This window comes from Sus scrofa, chromosome 13 (genome assembly GCF_054392235.1).
Source record: "Sus scrofa isolate SSC_HxYL_T2T_F1_AM1 chromosome 13, Sscrofa_HxYL_maternal_Yorkshire_Landrace_v2.0, whole genome shotgun sequence".
NCBI lineage: Eukaryota > Metazoa > Chordata > Mammalia > Artiodactyla > Suidae > Sus > Sus scrofa.
The window spans coordinates 144424308-144446040 of record NC_139395.1 but is presented as its reverse complement, the minus strand read 5'-3'; the positions used below and the strand labels follow the sequence as shown (position 1 = coordinate 144446040).

General features: G+C 41.8%; 1 protein-coding gene and 1 long non-coding RNA gene across 2 annotated transcripts in view; both read left to right on the top strand.

Annotated features, from left to right (window-relative positions):
• The window catches only part of FGF12 (fibroblast growth factor 12), a 577959-nt gene that overhangs the window by 125538 nt on the left and 430688 nt on the right, over positions 1 to 21733 (top strand). The gene's annotated exons all lie outside the window — the stretch shown is intronic.
• LOC146397673 (uncharacterized) lies at positions 7248 to 13784 on the top strand. Its single transcript, XR_014824545.1, has 2 exons — positions 7248 to 7540; positions 9497 to 13784. It is a non-coding gene; the product is annotated as an uncharacterized LOC146397673 (long non-coding RNA).

Genomic DNA, 21733 nt, shown 5'->3' with positions numbered 1-21733 from the left:
TACAGGCTCCATCTTCTGGGATCAGGCTGGTGAGATCACCACTACTGTCAGGAAGTCCTAACCATTTGTGGGCCTGGAATTAAAGTCATTTAAGAGGAGCAACAAAGTTGCCACCAGGTGGTGCCAAACCACAGCTGAGAGGTGGATTTGACTCTACCCTACCCCTTACCCCTGCCTCCAGCTAGAAAGAGGCAAGTTTTCATTATATGTAGAAAAGGCAGAGATTTTAAGTTGGACAGACCTGGGTTGTATCCCTTTTGCTCCCAGGGTCATTGTGAAGTTGAAATGTCATAGTAAAGCCAGTGTAACAAGCAGGAAGCTCAGTACCCAGGATTTTTAGGCACTTTATAAGCATCATTTTGTCCTGACCTGGAAAGAACCGACTTGGCTTGCAAATTTGTTCTTTAAGTATTGAATTAACTTTTGCTGTTGACACTTTTACTTCACTGAAAGCAGAGTGACCTTTTCTCACTTGGGGTTAAATCCAACAGTCCAAACCTGTTTCCAGAATAAGAAGTATCTCTAAATAATTGAACCCCATTTTGTCTTAAATTGCTCCACTGACTTCAACAAAGCACTCGGTTAGTGCCTGTCATAAACTGTTTGAAAAGTGCATATCGTGTTTCAGAGAGGTCTGGAGCTGGGAAGGCCATTCTCTGTGAAGGAGTAGAGATTCGCTGACAGCTTTACAGGATTCATCAATAGAAGAAAAGCAACATTGAGTAACAGCCCAAGAGAGATGTAGGACCCGAGGAGTTGGCTCAGCCAAGCAGATGGAGCAGAGAAAGGAAAAATCTTAGAAGCTGATAACAAGACAGTCGAGAAGCAGACAGTGTAGCAGAATAGGCTGGCACAGCCTGGATGGGGAGGGCAGGGTATCTGATGTTATCTACAAATGTTCAGTATTAGGTCAGGGATGGAGGATGAAGAAGCCTGGAAAACGTGGCTGAGATGTTGATATGCTACTAGATAAAGCCAAACCCTGATGTAAGAGAAACCAAAGGGCAACTCATTAGATGGAAAGATCCCCAAGCTCTGAACCCCCAGATTGAGGTCCACTTCTGGGCCCAGAGGTACCCGTGATTTGAAATGAGATCTCAGATGGATCTCGGGACCTCTCTGGGTCTGCTTCACAAGGGGATCTCTAAGGTACCTTCCAGATAAAAATTCTTACAACTGTGTCTTCATGGATGGGTGATGGGGAATGAGTGCAAATACTATTCTTTCTATAGTGCTTGGGGCAATTTCATATGAGGTAGAAGAAAATTGGCATGCCGCAAAGAAGGGTACAGCTTTTCCACAAATGCAAGCAGAAAACGACCAGTGATTTGAAGGGCTGACAAAGTTTCAGAGAGGCAGTAATTAGGAAGGAAATGTGTCGAGTGTAGAATGGCTAATCTTCCGGTAATTTTTTCATTTCTTTTACTCCTTCTAAAAAAGAACATAGGAAATGTCAGAGGAGATAGAGGCATGGCATAAAGCTGGTCTCAGATCCCTTAAATGAGATTTTTAGAAACACCTTCATCATCCAACTCCATGATTCCATGGGTATATCAGTTTGATGCGCTCATGTATTTCTAAGGAAGATTATGAGATCAGATTTTTTTTTTTTTAAATCAGCAGAACCATATTCTTCGGAACAGCTCAGCAGGCTTTCTGAAGCTAGTTAGCCTGCATTTTCCCCAGGATTTAAGTTACCAGAGGAAAAGATAAAACAATGATTTTAGAAGCAGATTTTTTTAAGGCCTATCATACAAACCAAACTTGAAATTCAGGGTTAGGAGATAACATCTTTGTAAAAGTTGTCTAGAGAGAAAGGAATCCTTGTATTGATGCCTGCCCTCAACCCCTGTCTGAGGCGGGATGCCCCCAGGGAGAGAGTTCAGGTGGTCTCAGCTGTGACCAGGCTGGTTCTGCATGTGTGAGACGATGTCACTGGGTCCAAAAGTTAAGAGTTTTTTATATTTCCTGATCCATTTTAGAAAGAGCCAGATTTAGCATTTGCAAATTCAGAACCACTTGATCTGGATCAGCTGTTATCTGTGACTTAATGCCCAAGTCTTGAGTTTTAATGTTTTTTGTTTTGTTTTGTGGCTGCACCTGCGGCATAGGGAAGTTCCTAGGCTAGGGGTCAAACTGGAGCTGCGGCTGCTGCCTACGCCACAGTCACAGCAACATGGGGTCTGAGCTGCATCTGCAACCTACACCACAGCTCATGGCAATGCCAGATCCTTAACCCAGTAAGCAAGGCGTGGGACTGAACCCGCTTCCTCATGGATATTAGTCAGCTTCTTAACCCACTGAACCGCAACAGGAACTCCCAAGTCTTGGATTTTAAAATGGCTCTTACCACTTCAGAGGGACTGAAAACTGCCACTGAAAGCAAATCATTCTGATTCCAGTGGAAGTCTCACTCTCATTACCAAAATTATCCTTTTAGACGGACAACACTTTCTCTACAAAGGAAACAGATCATATTGTGAAGATGCTTTGGAAGCATACATTATTTTAAGCAATATCATTCAATAATCAGCTTGTGTCACCTGATATCATGCGTACTATCTACATTTTTCACACTAGACGAGGCCCTGTGGAGAAACCAAAAGGAGATGATGTTCCACAGTATCTCGAAGAGAAAGATGCATGTTATTTGAGGAAGTATATAGTCAGGTGGCAAACTGAGCATCATGTAACAAAAGTATGAAATAAAGATTTAGAAATGGGAGAAGTTAATATGAACCAAAGTCAATCAAATCATGGAGGTGCTGAGATGTGAACTAGTACTTGAAAGAAGTGGAGTGTTTAGAAAGATCTCATTTAGGTCAGGCTCTATGTGATGAGAAGGGCTGGAAGGAGGAACAAAATGAGAAAATTAGAGAGTCAAGGATGAAGCGTAGAGGGAGTTCCCAATGTGGTTCAGTGGGTTGAGGATCTGACATTGTCTCTGTGAGGATGTGGGTTTGATCCCTGGCCTCACTCAGTGGGTTAAGGATCCAGCGTTGCTGCAAGCTGCAGCTTAGGTTGTAGCTGCAGCTCCAATTTGACCCCTAGCCCAGGAACTTCCATATGCTGCAGATGTGGCTATTAAAAAAAAAAAAAAAACATGAAGATTGTAGAGTGTGTGTGTGTGTGTGTGTGTGTGTGTGTGTGTGTGTGTGTGTGTGTGTTGGGGCTAGGGACAGGAAGAAGGAAGGAGACTGAGGGCTTGGCCTTAGGGAGGTACCCTTTGGGAACTCAGGCAGGGTGGCGTCAAGAGAAGCTTAGAGCAGGCAGAGGGCTTTGAACTGACTTCATTTCTTCACCTTGATTCTGATTGACTCCCAAACCTCTCTAATCTGTGCTCACAAGGACAGGACAAGGGTTTTCTTGTTACACCCCCATCTTCTCATCACCAAACATCAGGTCTGAGTGTCCACGTGCTTTAAAGCAATCCTCGCTGTCCTGGCAGCAGACTCTCTTCACGTCTAACAAGGCCTTTGAAGTCTTCTTTTGGTTTCTCTTTGTGCGACATCAGGTCAAACAGGGCTTCGGAGCTGGAAAACTCCATCGTTGTCGGGGCCAGCTGATCCTCTTCTTAGCTTGTTGAGCTGTGAAACAGTCACCCAGGGATAAGAATAAATGACCCTGATATTGATGGAAACGTTAACCTTGAATGGTTAGATCTCATTTTCTCCCCCTCTTTGATAGGCCACTTTCTCTCCTTTGTATTTATGGAATGCACTTTGGGAGGAGATAAAGAACATTTTTGTAGACATTTTATACATGTTTCTGTTTATTTCCATAGTAGCAAAAGTATTGCAGATTTCAAATAAACAACCCAAGCCCCAATAACATATGCCCCAAGATGAATTGGTGTCCTTTAAGGCTCTTTACTGAGAAGCCTTTATTGAAAATCCTCACATATGGGACATAGACAGTTGCCCTCAGCAGACATGAACTGACTTGGAGCCATACTCCAAGGCCTGAGTGTTTGAATGTTATGGCACATTTGCTTAGCAGACATGCTCCATGGCTCAGCCATCTCTAGCTGTATCCTAAAAAAATCCTAGGGTTGGCCTTGAAGGAAAGCTTGAAGCGGTTTTAGTTCCTGATCACATTTTTTTAAAATAAAGATTTCAGTAATATTTCCAAAATGCAGAAATCTTGACTCCATGACCAATTCCAGCAGTTTGCCCTGAGAGCACATGTGGGTGGTCACCTTGGCAGCCAGGGTCATGGCTCACTGTTGAGCACTTGAAATGGTTTACTGCCTCAGATCTTGTGTACGGTACCTTCACACATAAAACATAAGTTAAAGAAGCAAACAGAGAAGTCAGTTACAACATTGCAGGTCTCAGATTTTTTTCAAAGAGAGAGCACTGAATCCACAGTCAGAAGGCCCAGCTCTGGTTCTCCTTCCTCCTCAGAATGTAATTTCCTGGGGCTCTGGGGTCAGGATCTCTGCATCTTTTTATTGCCTATGAGGGTGCCCAACAGATGGCACTCAGTACAATCAGATTGAATGAATGAATGAGTGAAAGGATGAAAGGAGAGAGGGAGGAAAGAAGGGGAGGAAGGAGGCAGGAAAGAAGGAGGGAAGAAGGGAAAAGACATTAAGCCTTGTGCCCTAAGAAGAATAAAATGTGATTTACAGAAATGTGGACATAGTTCTTACATGTCCCAAACCCGCCAACCTAAGAAGGGCTATTTCGGTGGGGATAGAAAAGGTGCACGCCCCCAAAAATGCCTTTACCCTTTTGCTCAGAATATGTAGGTGCAATTTAGGGTTTTTTTTATTTTTTAATTTAATTTATTTATTCGGTCTCTTTAAGGCCACACCCCCAGCATATGGAAGTTCCGAGGCTGGGGATTGAATCAGAGTTACAGCTGCGAGCCTACATCACAGCCATAGCCACCTGGGATCCAAGCCCCATCTGTGACCTACACCGCAGCTCGCTGCAACTCCAGATCCTTAACCCACTGAGCGAGGCCAGGGATCAAACCCACATCCTCATGGATACTAGTCGGGTTCGTTTCTGCTGCGCCACAACAGGAACTTCTAATTTAGTTTTTAATCTCTTAAATATATCTTGAGGGAATGAGCTTTGAATAAATGTAAGAGTTGTCTACACAATTTTGTCTGGTGTGTGTGTGTGTGTATGTTTTAAGGGTTGCTTTTCATGAGTGATATTGCAGTTGAGTTTCGTAACTTGAGAACAAGTAGAACATCGCTAATTTTCCTTCCTGGGAAGAGGCTTAGTATCAGGCTGCAAAGACGGCTTTAACCAAACAGTAAACATTTTCCTCAAAATGAAGACACATCTTAGATGGAAGTAATACTGCAACCCTGCCCTTTTTTGGCCACCGCCTGTCAGAGAAAAACCTTCATTGTGAACATCAGGTACTTGAAAGAGAACTAGTGAAAACCTTTAAAAGAAAAGTGAAAGGAAAAGCAATCATAGACTTACAGGAGTCTTAGAATAAAGATTTGGTGATAGACATTTTACAAACCAAGGCAGCGTGGGAGGCCTTCAATTTATATTTTTAAATGTGAGCAGATGGGCTGAGCATTCTTATAGAAAGTGGATGTGTGTGTCTCTGTGATGAAAATGTAGTTCATGAAGGCTGTTCCTTTGCAGGTGGGGATAATATGAGCTTACTCACTTTGCACTGATCGCGAGCTAAAATGAAGTCGCCCAAAGACTTCACATATGGTGACCCAGTTCTTCTTATTTTCTTAATAATTGTCTGGAGAGTTGTTCTTTCATCCAGCAATTTTGAGTGAAAAGGGTATTATTTTCAAAAGAAACTTGAATGTCAAGCATATTAAGATCAGATATGGCAGAGCAGAATTATCTTGAGGGACTCTGAGTGGCACTGGGTGCCAGAGGAATTAAGAGAGGCAAAAAGTGAAAGCATCCTTCCTGCTCACAGATGTGCTTTGAGAGGCAAAACTGCCACGGCATGAAGGGAGAAGAGCAATTAATGAGTACGTTTCTTGTGTGTGTGCAGATGACACATCGTCGTCGTCGTCATCGTTTTCTCTTAAAAGTGGAGGCTTAAGAATGTAGGCTCTGGAGCCAGACAGCTTGAGTTCAAATCCTGGCTCTGCTACTTTCCAGCTGTGGGGCTTTGGGCAAATCACTCAGTCTTCCTGTGTTTCAGTTCCCTCCCAAGTAAATTGAACAGGAGAATAATAGTACCTGCTGACAGGAATGTTTGGGAGAATTCAATTTATATATATATATATATAATTATATGTAATAAATAGTATACATAAAATATAATTATCTAATAAATGAGTATATATGAAATGTAATTATATAATATATAATTACATAATACATAAATACTAAGTGTATACACACACACACAGAGTGTGTTCAGAGCAGCTCCTGGCACATGGCTAATTGTTATGTAAACATGGTGATTGCCCTTATTATTACTTGTTATTTTTTCTGATGTAACACAGGTAACGAGAGCCTAAATTTTGGTTTTAGACAAATGTACCAAAATGATATTTTTATTGTCATAGGCCGTGATCACCCTTCATGAGATGACTGCACAATGTTACTGTTTTCAAATATATCTCCTTCCCTCCCCCTCAATAACCTTCTTACCAGACCTCACTATCTGCCTGCACATTTCTTTGGAGCCAGATATATTTACCCACATCTACTGTTTGTCATGAAACAAAAAAGAACACCTTTTGAGGAAAATCAAAACATACTTCTAATCATCTATCATGAATGTGACTGATCCCGCTGGATTTTCATCTAGTAACAGTAGTTTTATTTATCTTTACCTAGCAACTTTATACATACTTTACCTAACAACCCCACGTCAGTATTTTAAGATTTTTTTTTTTGGATACAGTCATGTTTATTCTACCTGTAAACTACAGTTCAGGCCCCTTTATTTAAAAAATTAAAATATAGTTTTAGGGCTTTACCTAACAACTCCGTGTTAGTATCTCAAGATTTTTTTTAAACACAGTCATGTTTATTCAACCTATATGCAATGCAGTTCAGGCACCTACTTACTGTACATGTCATCATGAGGTGAGAAAGATGAATAAAACTATTGTTAGGAGATTAAAATCCAGTGGGATCTGACATTCACAGTCAGGATAGATGATTTGATAAACTGAATCACTTCACCCACATCCCCTTAGCCTTTCTCCATCTCCGCTTACAATTTCTAATTTTTAAATGAGTCCCTCTGTGCCATATGGCAACATTTCCTCTTCCTTTGTTCTCTGTCCCAGCTTTTTTTTTTTTTAAGTCTGTTCCAGCTTCATCTCTTTGACATTGCCAAAATGCACACAGTCCTCCAGGTAAATCTGGCAGGATCAGGTTTCCACTTTGTTACAAATACCCTTTGTGAGATTTTTGCTGCTGGAATTGAAATCAACAGGACAGTGGGCCAAATATATAGGAAATTATGCACAATGACTCTTAGAACTTAGGGTTCGTTAAAAAAAAAAAAAAATCCTTTTCTTGCACTGGGGACATCAATACGTAATATCCACAGTTCAGAATTAAGAAATATAGGATTTCCCGTCATGGCGCAGTGGAAACATATCCAACTCGGAACCATGAGGTTGCGGCTTCATTTTCTGGCCTCACTCAGTGGGTTAAGGATTGCGGCGTTGCTGTGAGCTGTGGTGTAGGTCACAGATGTGGCTCTGGCATAGGCCGGAAGCAACAGCTCCAGTTAGACCCCTAGCCTGGGAACCTCCATATGCGGCGGGTGTGGCCCTAAAAAGACAAAAAACAAACAAACAAAAATTAGATTTAAAAAAAAGTAAGAAATACAAACCAGTATAAAGAAACAAAAAACCATTTGTAGTCTCAAGACCAGAAAGAACATAGCATAGCTTCATATTTTGGTATATTTCTCCACCTCTGTCACATAACAGATTTGGGACTAAACTCTTGTTCTTTTCTGCTTTTCAAACTTAATGGTATAACAATGTGCGTACTTTCCCCATTTCCCCCACTTCTCTTAAATGAGCCATCTGATGGTATTTGCTTGTGATTTATTTATATTTTACTTAATCACTCTCCTGTATAAGCAGGGGCCATGGTTTGCCCTCAGTACCTTTTCAAATGGTATTTTTGAGTCACACAGTACTTCCTTATCTCGTGTTCTTTTCCAATCAGTCTTTCTTTATAAACATTTGAATGTTACGGAAAACATGCAAGACTCAGGGTCAGCTCTTCTAACACTAGATTGTGTGGTAATCGGCGAGGCACTTCCTCTGACTTACCTCTGATCTGTGAGATGGGATAGCATTGCCTTCCTTGGTTGCAGTGCCATTGCTGTGCAGATGAAATGAGATGGTGAAGGTGCAATTGTTTCACAAACTATAAAACTCTGCCTACCCTTGACTTTTCTAACCCAAACCCGAAGGCAACATCGATTCTTTTCTATTCCTTTTTAGCAGAGAAAGGCTACATTCAGGTGCTGAGCAAGAGCCTTATTCAACTACCTGACCTCCCAAAGGATTTGTTAATGTTTGACCTCAACTCACCCCTTTCCCACAGTGACCGGATTTGTCTGACTATTTAAAACTAAGGGTACTTGGATAATAGAAGTACAATCTCAAATGTCTATTATGAAGAGCAAACCTGGTAATGAAAGAAAACTTTAGTTATTTCCTTCCAGTGCCCTTCCTTATCCTCATCATAGAATAACCTGACACTAATGCTGACATGGTAATTATAATGTATTAAATACCTACAAATTAACAGCTAGTGATTCATATATCTGTTTAAATCTTAACAGTCCAGCAAGTTACATACTGGGGTGAAAAGTCTATCATTAGGCCAAAATCACTTGGAAAAGAGATCCAGAGAATATCTTAAATGTATCAGTCATAATTAAAAAGAAACTAGACTTAAGAGGAGATACCAAAGGCAAATGTAATGACTAAGGGAACTAACAAGAGAAAATGGAAAAACCAAGACAATTCTCCAGCACGGGCGCCCTCTAGTGGAAGCCTGAGAGCAAGAAACTTCGGATCCCTCCGCTTCTCCCGCTGCGCTGTGGGTATTGGCTAAAGGACATCCTCCATCCCAAACCCGAGCGCACTAGGATAGAGGCAGTATTTGGTCACCTTCTTTTAAATTGATTTTTTAAGCTCTATTAAGGTCTAATTGACAAACAATAAATGGTGCACAAAGTGATTTAGTAAGTTCTGACTTGAAACTGTCCCCACAATAAAATTAATGAATGTAATAATCAAATCCTTTTCCCCCTTTGAACTCTTCCTTCACCTCATGCCTCCTTCCCACCCCTAGGCAATCACTATCTGCTTTCATCATTACTGCTTGGTTCAACTTTTCTAGAATTTCATGCAAATGGAATCATATAGTATGTGCTCTTTTTTTTTCTAGCTCGCTTCACTCAGTGTAATTACTTTGAGATTTTAAGCATGTTTTGTACGTATCAATAACTTTTTTTTTTGTCTCTCATTTTTTGGGCCGCACCCGCGGCACATGGAGGTTCCCAGGCTAGGGGTCTAATCAAAGCTGTTGCTGCTGGCCTAGGCCAGAGCCACAGCAACACCAGATCCTTAACCCACTGAGCAAGGCCAGAGATCAAACCTTCAACCTCATGGTTCCTAGTCAGATTCCTTTCTGCTGCGCCGCGACAGGAACTCTTGTATCAGTAACTTTTATTATTGCTTAGCCATATTCCATTGGATATGGATTACCAGTTTCCTAATCCATCCATCTGTTGATGGATACATAAAAGATTATACCCAATGTCAGTGGTTTAAAACAAGCATTCATTATCACACAGTTTCTCTCGTAGCCAGGAAATGGCTTAGCTGGATCGTTTTACCCCAGGGTTTCTCACACAATTGCTGTCAAGAGATTGGCTGCCATCATCTGAAGGCGTTAACAAGGAGGATCCCCTTTGAAAATGGCTTTTTTTAATCTACTGTCCTAATACTGTGCTTTGCACTACTATGTATTCATTAAGTGTGTGTCGCTGGAGCAGGTTGAGCTCTGATTTAAAATATCCTTAAATTGCAGGCTAAGCAAGTTGAACAGTTGCTTCCCCCTTGCCCCCACATTAAGCTATGGAGAATCAGTGCAGGTGTTTGGACCAGGAACACTATGATAACCTATGTTATAGGAGTCGGGTTCAATGACAGGAGGTGGCACACTTTTTAGTGGAATAATCACTACCGACTTGGGCAACACTAGTCAGAAAGGTTCAGGATTTTGTTTTCTTTGTCTTATCCTTGAAGCAACATTTCTATGGAAAAAGATCAGAATCATAGATTTTTCATGAGATATCCAACCACATTCTTTTTTTTTTTTTAATTCTTGAATCTGAAAGGCATCCTCAGAGAGTGGGCTTCATTATGTATTAGCTTTACTGATCTAGAAATGACACATATAGGCGATATTTTCCTCTCTGAGCTTCGGTTTCACTGTGTCCAAAATAAACCATATTGACTAACTTCTGCCCTCCTTTTGAGTTTTACAATTTTGTATTAGGAGAAGTAGGTACAATTATGAATTGCAGAGAAACCACCAAAGTACAAGAGTCCCATTTATCTGACTTCCACATGTGACCCCTTCCCAGAACAGAATGATGGAGACACTAGCTTTATGGCTCAATGGTAATATTTACTCTGGATGGATAGATATTTCCCTCACTCCTATGATCTTCCATCAGGGTGTGGCTAGGCAGGTGCACCTCAGGCTGGACAGACTCGGAAAGGAAAGACATGGGTCATACCTGTCATTGTACTTTTGCTCCTAACTCAGAGGAGGGCCCCGTGTCATTTACTGAATATGTAAGTGGAAGGACATGATCTAATGGTAATTAAATATTGCTGATGCACCACAATGCTCAGACCCTTTAAAATGTCTTAATGCCCTGTGATTTTTGTGTATCTTCACAAATCACAATTTTGTTGTTTTATTTTCTCTAGTGGGTATGATAAAGTAATAGATATTGTATTAGTTAGGGTTCTCCAGAGAAACGCCACCAATAGATATATAATAAGTGTATTATATAATAAATAGTTATAAATAAATAACCCCCCCACACACACATACTTACAGATGAATGGATTAAGAAGATGTGGTACATATACACAATGGAATACTACTCAGCCATAAAAAAGAGTGAAATAATGCCATTTGGAGCAACATGGATGCAACTAGAGATTCTCATACTAAGTGAAGTAAGTCAGAAAGACAAAGACAAATACCTTATGATATCACTTATATGTGGAATCTGAAACGTGGCACAAATGAAGCTATCTACAGAATAGAAACAGACTCACATACATGGTTGCCAAGGGGGAGGGGGAGGGAGTGGGATGGTCTGTGAGGTTGGGGTTAGTAGATCCAAACTATTATATTTAGAATAGATAAGCAATGAGGTTCTACTGTATAGCACAGGGAACTATATCTAATCTCTCGTGATAGAGCATGATGGAAGATAATAGAAAAAGAATGCAAATGTATGTATGACTGGGTCACTTTGCTGTACAGCAGAAATTGGCACAACAACATTGTAAATCAACTATAAATATTGTAAATCAACAACATTGTAAATCAACTATGTATATCTATATATACATATATTGTTTTTAAGGGCCAAACCTGTGGCATATGGAAATTCCCAGACTAGAGGCAGAATCAGACCTGCAGCTGCCAGACTACACCACAGCAATGTGGGATTTGAGTCATGTCTGTGACCTGCACCATAGATAATGGCAATGCCAGATCCCTAACCCACTGAGTGAGGCCAGGAATCAAACCTGTATCCTCATGGATACTAGTCAGGTTTGGAACTCACTTAGCCACATGGGAACTCCCAATCAACTATATTTTAACCAAAAATTTTTAAAAAAAAGAAGGAATTGGCTCATGCCATTATGGAGGCTAAGTCCAAAATCTGCAGAGTTAATGTCACAGTTCAAGTTCAAAGACTGGAAGCTGCTGTCATACAAGAAAGAGCAGATATTTCAGTTCAAAAACTGTCAGGAGAACTCTCTCTTACTGGGGGTGAGACAATGGGCCTTTTTTTTTTTTTTCTTTTTATGGCCACACCATTGCATATGGAGGTTCCCAGGCTAGGGGCCAAATTGGAGCTGTGGCCACTGGTCTACACCACAGCCACAGCAATGCCAGACCTGAGCCATGTCTATGACCTACACCACAGTTCATGGCAATGCCAGATCCTTAACCCACTAAGTGAGGCCAGGGATTGAACCTATGTCTTCATAGATACCAGTCATCATATTCATTTCTGCTGAGCCATGGTGGGAACTTCCACAACGGGTCTTTTGTTCTAGTCAGGCCTTCAACTGATTGGATGAGGCCCACCCATATTATGGAGGGCAATCTGCTTTCCTCAGTCTATCAATCAAAATGTTAATCTCATCCAAAAATATCCTTACAAAAACACCCAGAATAGTGTTGGACCAAATATCTGGGCATCCTGTGACCCAATCAAGCTGACACATAAAATTAACCATCATAGGTATATGGACTATGTGTTTTTTCCTTTAAATTACACAGGGCACCACTACCATCTCCCTTCCCAAAATTCTGTTCTGGGCCAATCCAAGGGTATGTTCCATAAGAATCTGCAAATAAGAACTCTTTCCTAAAAGAAGAAAAGATCTTCCTCAAATTACTTTCTTCCATGGGATCACTGAATGTAGACTGGAACTCTTTAATTAGGCCTCATTTGATTATTTCAGACCTTGGATGGTCCAAATACCAAAAACTCCTTTGTAAGTCCTGTTTCTTTGTTCCTAGAGCTATACAACATCATCCTTCCCTCCCACTCTCTCTTTATCCTTCTATTATTTTTTAAGTATTTTATATAAAGTATTCCAACTATAAGGATGGCTGTTAAAAGGTCTCTATTCCCCCCCCCGTAGGCTTTTAAAATGTTCTATAAAGTGGCACTATGATGTCAGTGAGTCCCCCTGCATTTTTAATTTTACATAAAAAATTGAAATTGTTGGTCTGAATTGTGATCGGCTATGGTGTGGTTTTATAAATCTTACTAAGGTAGTCTTGTAGAGAATCTCTAAAATAATCTGAGGCCAATTTGTAGCCTTATATTACTATGTATTTAGACCTAAAAAGTAGTGTTCACTGGATTATAATTTAGGAGAGAATCCTTGAGTTTCATACAGGGATTAAAATACCATACATTGATATTAAGTGCCAATTTTGCACTTCTTTGAGTTTTGTTGGTCATTATAAAACTTGATGCCTTACATGATGCATTTTTCTTTACTATGTCCTTTTGATGAGATTAGTGGCCAGTCTCTCTCCTAAATCACCTACAAGCTCATCATCATCATTAAACAAGAAAAGGAACACAATTTGCATCTGTGTATGATCATGGTGGATTTTCCAGTTATCAGAGTTTCTCAGTTGGACCTACAGAAGATCACTTGGGTCCTCAGGGCAGAAAATCTAATTAAGTGTTGGAAGACGAAGAATCATTTAGAAACGATTGTTAGTTTCATGATCTGGGAGGATGGAAGAAGGAAAATAACTCATTTTCTACAATTAAAAAAAAAATCTCTTTCAGCGAGTTCCCACTGTAGGGCAGTGGATTAAGAATCCCACTGCAGCAGGTGGGGTCCCTGCTGAGATGCCAGTTCCATCTAGGCCTGCAGTGAGTTAAAAGTTCCTGCCTTGCTGGGTAGGTGGCAGCTGCAGCTGGGATTCAATCCCTGTCCCAGGGTCTTCCATATGCCATGGATGCAGCCATTAAAAAGAAAAGAAATCTCTTTCAAAAAGAAAGGAAAACCAAGGAAGGAAGAAGGAGAATAGGTGTTGTGTTTATTAATAACCCCCATTCTGGATCTGGATTATTACTTATAAGGGTTCTGAAGAACCCTGGTTTTGTTACCCCTTCACCCTTTTCATTTGTTCAGTAAACTATCCACCATATTCTAGGCACTGTGGACATAATAAGGGCAACTGTGAAAACCAGAGCATTACAACAGAATATAAAGAAAACAGTGCCAAGGACCCCTGGGGCCCTGGAGAGTTCTGAGGAGGGGAGATAACTCGGTTAACACGTGGCTGCAGGCGCTCGAGGCAGGCCTCCGGGAGTTGGGGCTACATTGTACATCCAGATTGCTCTTGGGGTTACCTCTGAAGAGAGTGGTGACCTGGCCGTGGCGTGGGCTAAGAAGTAACTAGGCTGGCTTTGGTGTCGAGGAATAAGCACAGGACCGTGCAGGAGCTGAATTGCTGCCCCTGGGGAGCAGACTCGGGACAGGGAGCAGGTGCAGAGGCAGAATCAGAACGGGACAGATTGCCTTTAACAAGGGCCGGAGAACCCTCCCGAGTTGTCTATGCTCTAACACGGTGGCTACTGAAAACTCTGGATTTCTTGGCTGTGGAGCTGGGAGCTGGCCACAGGGACCTGAGGCAGGCAGGTCCCGGCGCATCTTCACCTGTTGCTGCAGCGCCGCTCGCGTGCTCCAATGCTGCGATGCTCCGCTGCTCGGCTCTGGCACCGATCCCGGAGCTGCATGAGTCAGTTTTGCGCTGAACCTCGGCATAATGGAGGAAGGTGCTATTTTGGGATAACAGGCATATGATCAGCTCTTTTTTTGGGCAGATTTCACAGGCCGCGATGTTTGCAGAAAGAGTGACTTTCCAGAATGCCTCCCTTTCTGCTAGAGCACAGAAAACAATTTCACGAAGTCATTGTTGCCTCCCCGGTGGAAAGGATTTCACATTTGACATTGACAGTCCATTAATTGTGTTAACAACAGTAATAGCTTAAGAGCGGTTTAACGGAAGATGTTTATGTGTGGTTAAGCTACATTCTTTTTTTTTTCCCCCCCCTCCAATGGTAGAAATGAAAGCAGAGCCAATCCTAGAAGTTGTGGAGAGGCTCTGAAGCATCAGAAGGTTAATGGAATCAGGGAACCCTAGATGAATAGGACTTCTCAGCTGTGCCCCTCCCACCCCTTTCCGTGACCGCATCGTTCGCTTTCCTAGCTTTCCTCGGCTGCATGCCAATAAGCTTCCAGCTTAGAACAGTTATTAAGAAGGGGTGTGTTCAGATTACAGCTAGCTTACTTTCTTCTCCTTACACATATTGTTACTTACAGTAAACATATATTCTTTTAGTAATAAGCCAAAACCAGTAAAATATTTCATAAAGTGATAAAAATGCTGTGTGTGTGTGTGAGTGTGTGTGTGTGTGTGTGTGTGTGTGTGTCTTGATTTATAGGACTGTAAAGTTGGGGGCCTACATTCTAGCCGATGTGGACAATATGGGGCAATAAATACAGTGGATCTTGGTCTTATTTCCAGATGATGTACACTCTGGTGTGTTTTCTGTTTCATAAATTTAGCCAACCATACCAAGAAAAATTTTTTGAACTCATTCTTGAATTAAGTGGAGGGATCAAAGGTGACTATTAGTGAAATCTCGACCCTCAGAGATATTTGAAACCTCTGTATTCAGAACATCTTGCTCCATCTTTTATTGTCTGCTCCTTCCTTCCTTCCTTCCTTCCTTCCTTCCTTCCTTCCTTCCTTTCTTTCTTTCTTTCTTTCTTTCTTTCTTTCTTTCTTTCTTTCTTTCTTTCGCCTCTCTCCCCCAGCAATTTCATCAGTTGCATGTCCCCCCCGCAATAGTTACCTATAACCAAAACCTTTTTAGGCTAAATTTAAGACACATATGCCTAAATATCTGCTGGAATTCTCTACTTGAATTTCCATAGGAAATTCAAATTCATCATGTCCACATTTGAACAACTTATGTTCCTCTTCCCATTAAAGACAAAAAAGAGCACAACCGGCCTGATGCCTGTCTTACATTCCTGTGTTGGTAAATGGCACCCATCCTCCTGGGTGCCCAAGCCAGGACTCTTCCCGTCATGCCTGTCCTTCCTTTTTCATATTCTTTATATCCACTTACTTATTGAAACCTCCCTACTCTGACTCTTAGTGGTCATCAGATCTGCTGCCCTCTCACAGTCCTCAGTGGTGGCATTGCTCAGTTTGGGCCCTCTCGTTTCCCTTCTGAAAACTGCCATGGCAGTTCTGCTGGACCCACATCCTCAGTCTTGTCCTTCTATCGTCACTGTTTTCATACACATCTTTCTAAAATGCAAGTATGACTTATACTCTCCCTGTTACGATCTTTCAATAACTTCCCCATTACTAGTGGGATGAAGTCCAGATCATTTGCCTGGCAGGTGCATTTTCCAATAAAGAAAAATGTGGGGTCTGGGGTCAAATCTGAGTTCAAATCCTGGTTCTGCTCTTTGTCAGCTATGAGACCTTGAGGAACGTCTCTGTGTTTCTACCTCCCCATCTATGAAACAAGGATATTGGTTCTGTCCCCCAGTACCTGCTTCTCCTCAATTCTGGACATTATATTTCTTTCTCTTCTGAAGGTGGGTGTGCCCCAGTGCCCTGCAGAGCCTGGGAAGTGGTGTGTGTCACCCCTGTGTGGAGGCATTCAGTTACTGGGACCGGGCCCTTCAGCCCACCTTTTCCTTTGATGAAGGGGAAAACATGTTGATACGAAGGTGCTATGAGAATCGAGTAGACGGAATGCTGAGCCAACACTTGGGAGACAGCTGCCCTGGAGGATGAACCAGATTCCAACAGATGATGTGTGGGTGAGAAATACACACTCATTGGATGAAGCAGCCGAGCTTTGGGAGTTGTTAGTTATCCCAGCGCAGCTAAGCCTAAACCGACACTCTACCTGTAGCTATGAGAACTGTGTCACGTATGAAGACATTTGGCAAGGAGTTCAGCACTGAGCAGGTGTTAAGTGATGGTAGCAGTGATCACGGCTCTTCTTTTCTTCGAGACACTATCCTTTTCCTTCTCCTTCTACTTTTTTTTAAAGATTTTTTTTATAGTTGATTTACAATGTTCTGTCAATTTCTCCTGTACAGCAAAGTGACCCAGTCTCATATATATGCCTTCTTTTTCTCACATTATCCTCCATCATGCTCCATCACAAGTGACTAGATACAGTTCCCTGTGCTATACAGCAGGATCTCACTGCTTATCCACTCCAAATGCAATGGTTTGCATCTGCTAACCCCAAACTCCCCGTCCATCCTCCTCCCTTCCCCGCTCCTTGGCAACCACAGGTCTGTTCTCCGTGTCCATCAGTTTGTTTCTATTCTGTATGTAGGTTCATTTGGGCCATGTATTAGATTCCAGACATAAGTGATATCATATGATATTTGTCTTTTTGGCTTAATTACCCTTTCACATCTTGGCATCATGAGACATGGTGATTACTCTGTGCACAATTTTCTATGATTTTACTTAGCGGATGAAATTTACTCAACACTCAAGAAGCCACTTGCACATCTCCCAAATGGGTACTTTCGTTATCCCTGCATTCACCCACACCCCAGAGTTGGTCACTTGGGTTTCTATGCTCACCTAGACGGAGGATGTCTCCTTAGCACTTTCACCCCAGACCACAGGGACCCCATTGTGTGTCTTCCTCTCCTCCTGGGTTGTGTGGTTCCCGAGAGAAGGATTCCCCCTTGCCCTTCTCTACAGTCTGAGAGTCTAGAGCAGGATCTGGCACAAAGGCGGTATTTAATAAAGTGTAAAAATAAATGACCCCCAAAGCCCATGAGGCAAGTAAGATATTCCGGCATGATGTGACAAGTGATTGACATAAGGTATAAGTGCTCATGTTTTTCTGAGGCCCCCTCTGTTCTCCCCTTCCTTTCAGACTCAGAATGCTTGTGACTTTGCAACCATTGGCTGGTGCAGCTTTCCTATTTTACAGATGAGGAGACTGAGCCCAAGGAGAGGACACATGGCACAGACGCAGGGGCGGAAATCAGATGTTGCTCTGTAGCAGCTAAACACGAGGGAGGGTCAGCGGGTCTATATTATGTAGGCTTGTGAGCTCTCCACGGGCAGGGGAAATAAAGACATGGGAACATTGTAGTGGGTCGAATGGTGACGGCCCCCTCTACCCCCACAAGAGAGATGCCTAAGTTCTAACCCCTGCCCCTGAGAATGGAGCTTTATTTGGAAAAAAAGGATCTGGGCAAATGTAATTAAAAATCTCCAGCTGAGATCAGCCAAGATTATCCAGGTGGGTCCTCAGCCCAATGACAAGTGTCCTTATAGCAACGCAGAGGGGGAGGCACAGGAGAGAAAAGACCTTGGAAAGATGGAGGCAGAGCATTGAGGCCTGGAGCCACCGGAAGCTGAAGAGACAAGAGAAGACTGCCTCTCAGAGCCTTTGGAGGGCGCACAGCACTGCAGACACCTCGACCTTGGATTTGTTTTAGGCCCCCAGGTTCATGGATGTGTGTCATAGCAGCGCTAGGAAACTTACGCCACTATCAGTTAGAAGATGCATATTCCCCCCAGCCTAGGCATATTTCTTTCCAGTTTTGTTTTCTGTGATTGTCCTCGAGAAAAGTTTTAGCGTTGTTATAAAAATAATGAAAGCCCTTTTCTTGTTTCCTTTTCCCTGCTGATTACAGTGAGGAATTCTTACAGACCTCAACCCCTTAACATATTCTCAAGTTCTATCAAAAATCTTAGATTTTTTTTTTCTCTCTCTGAAGTTAAGGATACAGTGTCCCCGTTGACGTTCTCCCCCCCTCTTCCCCCCCCCCTCTTCCCCCCCCCCCCCCGCCTCTGGGACATCTTAGTAGAACTAATCATAAAACACTGAGCTTTGCCTCACCTCCAGGCCTCTGAAGTACCTCTGGTACCTGGGGTAAAACTTATTATTCTCCACAAAAGCCACTTTGTGGCCTTCATGGAGTGGCTGTGAGGATCAGATGACAGTGTGGGAGGGAGTTTTGTAAACTGTGAGGCGCTATGGAGAGTCAATGATTATATAGCTGTTGATTCATATGTACAAAATACATACATATAAACTATGAAATCAAGGGTATTCAATACAAAGCACCCTCTAGGACGCCTGCTCAGGCTGCTTTTATGCTATACTTTGCTGCCACCTTGTGGCTTTTGTGGTAAATGTCCGTATCGTTGGTTTTTATGCTCAATTGTTTTTGTGATGGTTTTCTTAACTCTAAACTTTTTGAGATTTTTTTTTAAAGTGATTTTTCTTTCAAAAGAAAGGTGTAGAATGCAACTCTTAAACTGTCTCATGTCTTTCTATGCTGTTATTTGAAGTTAGGAAATATCATTTGAAAAATTGTGGCAGATAAATCTGGAGATTAAAAAACTCAGGCTGGTCAGAGAGACACCGGAGAGTGTTGGGGACTTTAGAGCGATGAAAACCCTGATCCCATCATGTTTTTTGTATTCCAGCACTTCCCACATATAAAGTCATTATTTGAATATTCCTGGGTTCCCTATGGGCGGGCAGTCACCATGTCTCATTAGCTGCTTTTATCCAGTATCTTGTCATTTACTCCAGAATCTCCAGCATCATGGCTATTGTGTATTTCTGGTCCTCATTACTTCTTGTCTGGACCATTTCTGTACCTGGTCTCCCTATATCCATAATCTCTTCTTTTCCTTCTGTTTTGTCACAGTGCTAGATTACTTTTCATGAAGCACTATAGCAGTGATTAACAGTAAGATGTGGAATCAGGAGTTTCTGTCATGGCTCAGTGGAAATGAATCTGATGCAGGTTCCATCCCTGGCCTTGCTCAGTGGGTTAAGGATCTGGCATTGTCGTGAGCTGTGATGTAGGTCGAAGTGGCGGCTTGGACCCCACGCTGCTGTGGCTGTGGCATAGGTCAGCAGCTACAGCTCTGATTTGACTCCTTTCCTGGGAATCTCCATATGCTGTGGGTTCGGCCCTAAAAAGACAAAAAAAAAAAAAAAAAAAAAAGAGAGATGTAGAATCAGACTGCTAGGATTGGAATCCTGGCTCCATCAGTTTGGCTCATACCAGATACCTGGGGTAAGTTACTTAAATAACACATATTTCAATTTCTTTATCTGTATAATGACAATACTACTGGTACCTACTTCATATATTTGCAGATTAAAGAAGATTAAGATAAAGATTAAATGAACTAATCCACATCAAAGTGCCTAGTATTTAGTTAGTGTCCAATTAATATTTGCTATTATTAGTCTTCCCTACTCGAGCATGAGTTCCTTGAATTAAAGTCTGTCTTTGATTTGTCTTTTCATCTTTAAATTCATATCACTTTTATATTGTAGTAATTTGATAATTCATTTGTTTATACAGGTGAATAAGCACTAAACTTTTGTTGGCACATTTAGGTCACATTTTGGAACTCTCATTACATCATCAGAACATGCCTAAGTCTATGAATTTTTTTTAAAAATTTATTTTTTTATTTTTTATTATTTAAAAAAATTTTTCTCTCCCACGTGTGCTGAAGCAGCTTCATGGCACAGGGAGCCCCGTGGACTGAGGCTTCATGTATAGGGAGGGCCCCGGCCAGGCCTCCTGACTTTTTTGAAAATACAAAATGTTTATAATTTTCTTTTCGAACTTACTATATTTACAACCAATAAACGGTAACATTTACTGAGCATATGTGAAAAGCTCTGTTCAGTACACTTTCTATGGAAAACCTTGTTTAATACTCGCAACAGCTTGAGGTCAGTACTATTATCAGCATTCCCATTTCATATAGAAGAAACAAAGACATAGGAAAATCCCTTGGGAATAAGAAGATGAGACCAGTTTAAAACCAATGCCGTTTGCCTGAGGAGTTCACATTTGCAAGTGACCTCTGCGCTATACATACTTTCTTCTTTAATGCTTGGTTTAAATTTTGAGATGCTGTTTCTGAACATCAAAATCCAGAAAACATTTTAAAAATTCCAAACCCAGTGGAATGCAGGGTGCCAGACTCACGACTGTGTCCCTGTTGCATCAGACCTTGACTTGCAGCAGCCTCCTCTGCAAACAGTGCTCTGTGCGATAACGAACTGTGGTCAGTGGTTTCAGTTGCATTTGGATTGTTGTAAGTGTGGAGGCCGCCAAGGCCAAGTATGTTTCAGTTTGTTACAGTAGATAAAACAACGATTCTGTTCAGGAGCTTATTGTCTGACATACCACAAACCTCCTGCCTCTCCAAATGCTGGCTTGTGTTGGAAAGTCTTCCTGAGAAGCCTGGGACCCTGAAGGACAAAGTGGACTTGGCAATGCATTCCCCAAATCCAGGGCTTCTAGAGGTTCCAGGAAGCCTATACGTGGTCTAGTTTTCAGGCTTGATCCCATTGTCCTGGCTTTTACCAAAACATGTGGGTACATATTTTTATGGTACCTTCATTCCTCTACCTTATAAATAACTATTAAGAATCTTCTAAATTCAAGGAACATTAGGGTGACATAGAGATTGTGTCTTCTCCAAGGGTTCCCCAAGGGGAGTCTCCTTTGCCTGATGCACCTTCCTACACATAATAGTTCTCTCATTTAGTCATTCATGCAAAGTCTACTGACAACTACCTATGTTCCCCTGGCAAACAGAAAATGATGCCACATGTCATCAGGGATACTAAGTATGTTAAAGATTTTTTTTTTCTTTTTTGGTCACACCCTTGGAAGTTCCCAGGCCAGAGATCGAACCCAAGCCACAGCAGTGATGATGCTGGATCCTTAACCTGCTGAGCCACAGAGAATGCCCAAAGATTTTATATATACATATATGAGTGTATATTTTTTCATTTTTCTTTTTATGACAGCGCTTGTGCAATATGGAAGTTCCTGGGTCAGGGGTTGAATCAGAGCTGCAGCTGCAGTCTACACCACAGCCACAGC